Here is a 10,029-nt window from a genome sequence, read left to right as displayed (position 1 = left end):
AAGACATCCTCAGATAAACAAAAATTGAGAGAATCCATCACTAGGAGACCTGCCATGCAAGAATGCTAAAGAGAATCCTTTCAGGTGGAAATGAAAGGACACTAGATGGCAATTCAAATCCATACGAAGAAATATAGAACAACAATAAACATGAAAGCCAGTATTATTGTGCTTTTGGTTTCTAAATCCTCTTTCATTTCCTGTTGCTTTAAAAGACAGTTACATAAAACAATAATTATAAACCCTGTTGATGGGCATGCAATGTATAAAAATGTGATTTGCAACAAAAGCAACATGGGGGAATGAAACTATGTAGGAGCAAAGTTTGTATACTATGGAAACTAAGTTTGTATTTATTCAGACTAGATCATCATAAATTAAGATGTTACTTGTAAGCCACATGGCAGGCCCTAATAACAAATATACAGAGAGTTAAAGAAATGAGAAGAAAATCAAAATGTTACACCAAAAGATATTTACCTAGCCAAAAGACGCAGAAATGGAGGAATCCAGGTAAAATAAAAAAGATGTAAGACAAATAGAAAACAAGTAGCAAAATGGCAGAAGTCCTTCTGTATCAATAATTACACTAAATATAAATTGATTAGACTCTCCAATCAACAGTCGACCAAAAGAGTGTCTACATGTCTATCAGCTGATGAATGGACTAACAAAATGTATATCTATATAATGGTATTTTGTTCAGCCATAAAAATGATGCACTGATACATGCTTGAAACATTGTATCAAGTGAAAGAAATCAGACACAAAAAGCTATGAGTTGTATGATTTAATTTATATGAAATATCCAGTATAGACAAGTTCACAGAGGCAGAAAGTAAATTAATGGTTGTCAGGGTCTGAGGGGAGGGGAAATGGGGAGTGGCAGCTAAATGGGTATGGGGTTCTTTTTGGGGTGATGAAATTGTCTAGAATTATTTAGTGGCGTTGGTTGGATGACATTGTGAACATACACTGGAAGCCACTGAATTATACACTTCAAAATGGTTAAATTTGATGTTATGTCAGTTTTACCTCAATGAGAGAGTAGTTTGCGCTAGATTTTATCAGTTTTTCTCGTATGTATTGTGATGATTCAGTAGAAAAGTTCCATTGATTTGTTAATGTGTTAAATGTTCATTTATTTTCTAATGATAAGTCCTTCCTTCTTCCATTCCTGGAATAAACCTGATTTGGCATAGTTGTTATTTTTGTGCATGTTGATAGATTCCATTTGTTCATATGTCATTTTATAAATTTGTATTTCTGTTTCTAAATATTATTAGTCTACATCTTATTTTAAATTTCATTTTAACACTATCTGGTTTTCATCTCTCAAGATTACTTGGGTAGCTTTCCAAAGTCTTAATCATCTAAAACACTTTGTATAAGATTTGGATGGCCTATTCTTTATTTTTGTTTTAAAGATTTTATTTATTTATTTGACAGAGACAGAGACAGTTAGAGAGGGGAAAAAAAGCAGGGGGAGTGGGAGAGGGAGAAACGGGCTTCCCACTTAGCAGGGAGCCTGATTTGAGCCTTGATCCCATGACCCGGGGACCATGACCTGAGCCAAAGGCAGACACTTAATGACTGAGCCACCCAGGCACCTGGGGATGGCTTTTTTTTTTTTTTCTTTTTGGCCTATTCTTTAAATGCTTGATAGAATTTTTCTTTAAACCATCTGCATCTGTTTCTTTGGGTGGGGTACTTCTATAAACCACCGACTCATTTTCTTTATGGTTATCGAGCTGTTGGGGTATTGTATTTTTTCCTCGAGTGATTTTGTTATGTTCAATTTTTTATAGAATATTGTTTATCTTATTTAAGCTTTGAATTTATTGACAAAATTGGTTATAATCTTTCTTTTTGATTTTCAGGTCTCTGTTCTTTCTGTGGCTGTGTGTCCTTATTCGTTCTTAATACTGTTTAGGGATGTGCTCTTTCCTCCTTTCTTCTTCTGTCTTGCCTCATTATGACCCTTCTAGTTTATGTTGACCAACCTATTGCCGGGCAACACATGGCATCAGAATTTAGTGGCTAAAAACAGCAAACATGGATTCTCTCACAGCTTCTGTGTGTTAGGAACCAGGTGTGGCCGAATTTGGTGGCTCTCTCTCGGGTCTGACAGGCTGCAAGGCATTGGTTGGGGCTGCAGCCATTGGAGGGCTCAGCTGGGAGGATCCACTTCCAAGTTCACTCCTGTGGCCTTCAGCTGGAGGCATCAGTTCTTCCTGTGGCAGCTGCTTTCTCCAGAGTGAGGGATCTGGGGAGCACAGAAGCCACAAACTTCTTGTGGCCAGTCTTGGAGGGGATGTCCCATCACTTCTGCTGTATCCTATTCCCTGGAACGGTTGGCCAGCCTCGCCCTGGCTCAGGCAGGGACTTGGCTGCAAGTGAGCGCCAGGAGGTGGGGTCGCTGGAGGCCATCTTAGAGGCTTCTTACCACAAAGAGCCAGTTTGGAGTTTTGTCCATTCTGCCTAATGTTTGCTTTTCTTTCCAGTTTTTGATCCCACAAATCACTTCTTTAGTCTTCATTGTTTTCTTTGCATCTCCAATGAGACAGCTGCTTTCCCACCTTTCCTGCTCACTTGTGCGTGAACTTTCAGGATAGAAATTCCTTCCCAAGGTCCAGCTTGGCTACACCCTCAGAAGTTTTGCACATGGTGTTTGTTTGTGGTTGGGACCTTTTTTTTTTTTTTTTTAAAGAGTTATTTATTTATTTGACAGACAGAGAGATCACAAGTAGGCAGAGAGGCAGGCAGAGAGAGAGAGAGAGGAGGAAGCAGTCTCCCGCTGAGCAGAGAGCCCCATGCGGGGCTCGATCCCAGGACCCTGAGATCATGACCCGAGCCGAAGGCAGAGGCTTTAACCCACTGAGCCACCCAGGCGCCCCTTGTGGTTGGGTTCTACCTGTTTTTGGGTCCCCTTCTGATTCATTCCTTGAACCATTAGTCAAATATTATTTTACGGTTTTACAGTTCCAAATGTTTGGTGACAGTTTGTCCTGTTGTCACTGCATGTGGTCAGAGAACATAATCAAAATAACAGATTCTCAGATATTTTGTTTAGATTTGGTTTGGTGGTCGTGCAGTATGTCCCTTGCTGGTAAACATCCCACGTGTGCTTGAAAATGGGGAATTCTTCAATTCCGTGTGCAGGGTTTTACGTCTACTGAGTCTCACTTGTAACTGGGTTCCTCAAGTTTTTGTGACCTTATGAATTCAAGGTCTGTCTTGTCTGTCCTGAGAGATGTGCATCTCAACTTCCTTCTGACTGCACAGCCCATCATTTGTTCTTGGACTTCTGCCAATATCTGCCTTACAGGTTTTCAGGCCACGTGTTTGGCACATACAAGTTCAGTGTGATTTAGTCTCCCCGGCAAACCTCTCTCAGATTGGCGGCGGCCCCCTCCTCCCACCCACGCTGTTCCTCTTCCCCTGCCTTTTATCTGCATCAAGAATGTCATCACAGCTCTCTGCTGGTGACCAGCTACGTCTTGCCTCTCTTTCCTTATTGCTTCAGCTGCGTCCTGCAAATGAGGACACAGCTACATTTCCTGTTCTCCACCCAAGTTGATTAGTGATTTTTAAAAAACTGGCTAGTTTAATCCATTGAACTTCATTGTAATCAGAGTCCTGATTGAGTTTTCCCTCATTTTGTGTTTTCCCTTTACCAGACTTCATCTTTGCCTTGTTATCCCCTTTCCTGACCCCTGCGAGATCCCCCACAGACTTGGAAGCTCTCTGTGTCCTGGTAGCAGCTGACTTCCCTTTTTAAACCCAGTCCTTGACTTAGGAGCAGGGACATACGCTGCAGGGCCAGCCTCCTCCTGAATGACGTCAGGGCCTGGTGGAGCTGGGCTGGCTCAGCATCGTCCCTTCAGCTCCACTGCTCTGTTCCTCCATGGTTGGGGCACTGTTCATAGTCTCAGTTGCTTTGTGCCACAAACCTCTCCCTCTGTCCCACTCAGCTCCCCCTGAAGCTACAGGAGAGCCTTCTACGCAGATTGTGGGGAGCAGCCAGCTCTGAATCGTGTGTGTGTGCAGGTGACTTGTTTCAGCCCTTGCTGGACGGCAGTCTGACTGTGTGCTTGGGCATACTGCCCGTTTCGCCTGGGAGCTAGAGCGATGCCTACCACCATCAGGTTAGCAATGACTGCATCTTCCATCCTGCTAGCAGACTCCCCGTTGCTGTCCTGGCCATCTGCCATCTGGGAGAGGTGCAGGAGGCTTGGAGGTGAGGTGCCTCTGCCTGAGAGCCAGGGGGACTGAGACCACGGGGCTAGCCTGGAAGCAGGCATCCCCAACCATGCCTTCAGATGAGGCCACAGCCCCCGGCCAGTGCCAGGACTGCAGCCAAATGGAAACCCATCAGGAAGAGGACCCAGCTAAGCCACCCCTGGGTTCTGACCCACAGGAGCTGTGAGGGAAGAACTGTGCAGTTTTGCAGTAAATTTACACCACAATAGAAATCAATGCTACGTGTAAAATCCCAAATTAATAGTTTTCATCTTGAAACTTTGAAAACACAGATACACAATTATTGTTAGATTTTTATCATCATTGCTGATAAGTCTGCTGTCATAATAACTACTTTTGAGGCAATCTGAGGGGTTTTTTCCTCTTAAATTTCATGTCTTTTGTATTCTCGGTTTCATTTGCATCCTGGGCGTTGTGAGCCTCTCTGGCAAGTGCAGCGATTGGCTGCATCCAAACCGCCTTTGGACCCAGGTATTGAGTCATTTTAGCAACTATGGCTGCCTTGTCCAAACACCCCAAATCTGCCCATTCTTCTCCTCCCTTGGAACCTCATCCCTATTCATTCACCTCTCCTCTCATTCCTCCATTCACTGTGTTCATCGTGTTCACTGTGGGAATTCACATGCTCTTATCCCATGTTATCCCATGTTCTTTGCTGGGGGTCCTCCTGTTTGCATGTCTGCTCCCCATCCCCCTTCCCCCCGCCCCCCACCCGCTGGCTCTTTCTTGGTGAGTTTTGTACTTTCTGATTGTGAGTTCATCTTTTATTGGTAGGAATCATATGGGGCTGGACCAAGAGCTTCTCCCCCACGCCGATTATACTTCTTCTGTCCTGGGCCCAGGTTTGTATGCTAGTTTATCTGTTGTAGGGATAAAGCGGCCTGGACTGTGACTGTTCTAGAATTCAGGACCTACACTCTGTGAGGCTGCAGGCCCTGGTTATGGGCTCTCCACAGAGATGTGTCCAAGCTGGCCACGCATTCCTCTGGGCAAGATCTGCTCATGCCCTCCCTGAAAGGTTGTCTGCCCAGCCCTTGCCTTGTGTGGGCCTCGCAGGCCTCTCTCCTCCCTCACGAGGGTGCAAGACATCTCCGGCGCCTCTGCCCTCCATGGTGCCCACGACAGTCCCAACTTCCTTGGGAGCTCAGCTGTAGTGTGAAAGGTACCAGTTTCCATCCTGTACTTGCACATTCTGCAGGGACAGGGTCTGGAGGATCCTGTCCCTCTGGAGGGACCAGGGACACCACACATGGGAGGCTGTGTCTGCCTTCCTTCTGGGATCATGTTCTGGTCTTTTTCCCCTCGGTGTCAGTCTTCTATTGCTATCATAACAGGGTATCAGAGCAGAAACTGACCGCCTCCCAGCTCTTGATGCCAGAAGTCTGAGATCAAGCTGTTGGCAAGGTGTTTCCATCTGAGGACACCGAGAACAGTCTGTTCCTGCCTCTCCCCTCACACCTGGGGCTTTGCTGGCAATCTCCAGAGCCTTGTCAATGCATCTACCTACACATGACATTCTCTGTGTCTCTGTCCCAGTCATTCAGGTGGGGCCCGCCCAAATGACCTCATTTTAACCTGATTGTGTGCAAAGACCCTATTTCTAAGTAAGGTCACGTACTAAGATACTGGGGCTCTGACATGTGAATTTGAGGGGGACACAATTCAACCTATAACATCCTCTCTTACCTAAAACCCTGTGAATGGCTCATAAGCTCCATGTTTTTGCTGAACTCAGCTGATGTGACTTGTCTCGGGAGCTTTGTCCCTGAATATCCGATGTCAGTAATGTGCTAACCAGGGGAGTTGCTGGGAGCAAGGGGCTTGCTGTGGCGAGGACCTCCACACCTTCCTCAACCCTGCAGGCTGTGGAAAGAGGCCACCTTCAGTTGCTGTGACTTGTCTCACTGAGCCTAGCAAGCCTGCCAAAAGTGACCTTGTGTTCTCATTTGCTGATGGAGGAAGCCAGACTTGGGCCGGTAAAGCAGCAGGTCGATCTCCAGGCCCCATGGCCCTCCCTGAGCCTGTGCGGGTGGAGCCTCGTACCCGTCCCATCTCATGGCAGACAACCGAGGCTTACAGGACTTAGGAGTGTGCAGGACAGTCTCAGTCTGTGTGGGACAAATGCTGCAGGAATTTGTCCACTTCTTTCCTTTTTAAAAAGATTAATTAATTTATTCATTTGCCAGAAAGAGAGGAACACAAGCAGGGGGAGAGGCAGAGGGAGAAGCAAGCTTGCCGCTGATGAAGGAGCCCAATGCAGGGCTCAATCTCAGGACCCTGGGATCATGACCTGGGCCGAAGGCAGATGCTTCATGGACAGAGCCCCCGGCTGCCACGGGACTTGCTTACTCCTGTCTCCAGTGCAGCTCATGGTGATTCTGTTTTCCCACTGTTTCTTACTGTAGCTGCTTTGTCGCCTCAGAATTTCCAGGGACACAGGATCTAAGCTCCTGCTTTATTGGCCAATGAGCACAGTCTTAGGTTGGACCCCAGGCCCTGGGTGAAACGTGGCTGCCCCCAGTGTCTGTGCCAGAATGAGAAGTGACGGCAAGGGGAGTGGATGTTCCCATCTTCCCAGTGGCAACCCGTGTGAACGCTTTGAATGGGGTTCTGCCTCCACACGTGACCACAAGAGACTCACAAATATGTGGAATGCAAGGTCACGAACGCGGAGCTCCACGAAGAATCATCCACATGTTAGTGGCTCTTTGTGGACGTGGTTTCTTCCAGGTCGTCCCGCAGGGCCTGAAGCTGGTGCTACCGGACCAGAGCTCTGGGCCCTGGCTTCTCACTGAGGGGACTCCTCAGCAGCTCTGGGGACAATTGCGTCCATTGCAGGGCAACGGGGACTGGGTCCCTGCCCTGGGCAGGCCCAGGACAGACCTGGGCACAGAAGCGGGCTGGCAGGCCCAAACACTCACGCCCGGAAGGGGCGGGTGTGGAGATGGAGGGAAGAGAGTCAGGCAGGGCCTGCACAAAGCTGGGCTGCCTCTTTTCTGCGTGGGAATCACTGCAGATCTAATAACAGTAACTGAAGAAAGCCCCTGGAGATGGAGGGTTGGGGTCTGGGGCCACATTGGAGCCATGATCAGACACTGACAAGGCCGCGGAGAGTGGTGTTAGGGAAGGTACCAGAACTCTGGGGGCGCGTGGGTGGCTCAGTGGGTTGAGCCTCTGCCTTCAGCTTAGGTCATGATCTCGGTATCCTGGGATCGAGCCCCACACCGGGCTCTCTGCTCGGCAGGGAGCCTGCTTCCCCCCCTCTCTCTGCCTGCCTCTCTGCTATCTTGTGATCTCTGTCTGTCAAATAAATAAATAAATAAATAAAATCTTTAAAAAAAAAAAAAAAGAAATATTCTGAAATTCCTTAAGGAAAGGAGCCTGACCGCTAGGCAACATCTCCATGGACTGGTGGGGTGGGCCTGGCCTCTTTCCCAAAGAGGAACCCAGGCTAGTCTTCTTGGACTTGGGGCTGTCCTTCGCAGTCACAGCCGAGTCTGTGTTTGGGTTTGCTTCAACAGAAGGTGGAGCTGAGTAACCAGGGCATACTTTGGCTGTAAACCCAGCCCCAGCGCTTCTTGTGAGGAGCAAAGGGGTGGCGTTCTTCCCATCCTGTCCTTCCAGGTGGTGAGTTTTCTGGGGAGAGGGAGCTTTACCTGGAAGGGACAGTTTCCTGGGCCAGGCAGGGTGGGGCGTGTACTGTCCTAAGTGTCAGGGTCTACCCTGTGGGCTGTGGTGGGGACACCCAGGGCAGGAATGAACTTCCCTTGGGCCTTCTCATCTGCCCATCTCAGGTCCTTGTGTTCAGGCCAGTTCTCTAAAGGTAATTCAGGGTCTTCAGGGTCATATGCAAAGATGGGGAGTGAGTGGTGACGGGGGTGGAAGGTATCAGGGTGGTGGTCTCCCGGAGTTGGCTTTGGTGCCTTTGGCCAGTCCTGAGGACAGGGGAGGCATGCAGCACGGCATAGGCATGTTTGGAAGAGCACGCCACATCTTTTCACATCTCCATTGAGCAGGGTCCCACCTCAAATACATGGGGGTAGGGGAGCAAAAACCCCTGCCACCAGGGAGCTGGCAGTACAGCTGGGAGAAAGTTCAGACAGAAAGGTAATTTCCATACCAGGCAAGAGGGTAAGGAGGGAAGAGCAGGGGAAGGCAGCGGAAATAGCATGTACAAAGGTCCTGTGACCAGGGGGAAGAAGGGCCATATGGCTGGGACATAGTAGGCAGAGAGGGACTCCTAACTGAAGGATGAAAGGGAGGTTAGAAGAAGGTTAGGTGGCCCAGACCCAGGGCTCTCTGTGATAAGAAGCTTGGACTTCCTGTTTGGTTCATGAGAAGCCACAAAGGGATTTGAGCAAGGGATGACAGTATCGGTTTTACATTCTAGAGCCCCTCTCAGGTAAGAAGCCATGCCCTATGACCCTGGGCTGCGTGAGAGCGAGATGGAGGGGATAGGCATTGAGGGGCACCATGGGTCTTAGCACAGGACAGGAGGAGCTGGAGCTGCTGGTCCAGGCCATGTCGAAGGCTCTGGTCCTGGACTCTGGTAAATGAGTGACTACAGCCTGAGGAAGTGAGGGAGATGTGGGTAAGGCATGCACCCAGGTCTGGAGTTTTGATCTGTCCCCTGTGACTCATTTTGAGCCTGCGTTTAGGAAAGTTCTCTGAGACATTTGCTAAATGTGCACTTGTACCCTGTTTTTTTTCATTTCCCCTGAGTTCTAGTTAATCCGATTTGAGAGGTATTTTCGTAGGTGAGTACGAAATAAGGCTTAAAACCATTTGTTTTGCAAATAGATATCCAGTTCCCTATTACCTTTGATTGAATCCACCCAAGCTTCCTCTTCAATTTTAGATTTTAAAAAACAATAGCAGGATTGATAACAGGATTTCAGGATTGTTCCCTGTGTCCCAGTGAGCAGTACAGTAGGTCAGTGCTAGCTATGCAGTGTCGCAGTGTCATGTGCTAATGTGTTTTCACCTGAGATGACAGTTATGTTGCCTATGCTCACTGTCACCTGAGAACACTCCAGCTCCCAGGATCAGGGTCTGCCAGGGCTGGCCTCAGTCCCTTTTCCATCTCCCCATCATCTCACCCCAGGGTCCTGGCTAGCTTCCACCCCAGGGCAACTCTCATGACCCTTCCACTGGTGCCTTTCTGGAATGAAGCATAGGTTGCTTGGGGCGGAGGTGGGGGGAGCGCTGGGGACCCTGCTTCAGCCACATCTGGCCACCTCTGAGGGACCACTGGGATCAGGAAGTCCCTGCTGAGGCTACTTGATGCTGACTTCTGGCCGCTGTGTTCTCTGCAGGATCAGGTGGCTCACCCTGGGGCCTCCCAACCAGGGGTGCACCTCCTTCTGAGGCCCAGGAATCCAAGCATAAGGCCAGGTTTGCCCTAAGAAACCCTCTGGGATCCCTGCTACGGCCTCCTGCGACCCTGCATGGGCCCAGAGCCCGAAGGCCAACAGCTGTGCACCTGCTGTGTCTTCTCGCGGTGGCCCAGGTACATTAAAATGATCCCTGCCTGGAAGCACTCCGAGGTATGGGGCAGATGCAGGTCACACACCACGCCCGGGTTGCCCTGGATGCGGGGGTAAGGCAGGTGCAGCCTGGCGGTTAAGGCTCAGCAGGTGTCGAGCAGATGGGGCCTGGTGAATGTGTGTGTATGGTTAGTGTGTAGATGGATGGTTGTGTGGGTGTGCGGTTCTGCAGCAGGTATGTGTGTGTGTATATATGTGTGGGCAGGTAGGCCCAGTGCGG

Source organism: Lutra lutra, chromosome 2 (genome assembly GCF_902655055.1).
Source record: "Lutra lutra chromosome 2, mLutLut1.2, whole genome shotgun sequence".
NCBI classification, from domain to species: domain Eukaryota; kingdom Metazoa; phylum Chordata; class Mammalia; order Carnivora; family Mustelidae; genus Lutra; species Lutra lutra.
Note: the sequence above shows the minus strand (reverse complement) of the source record.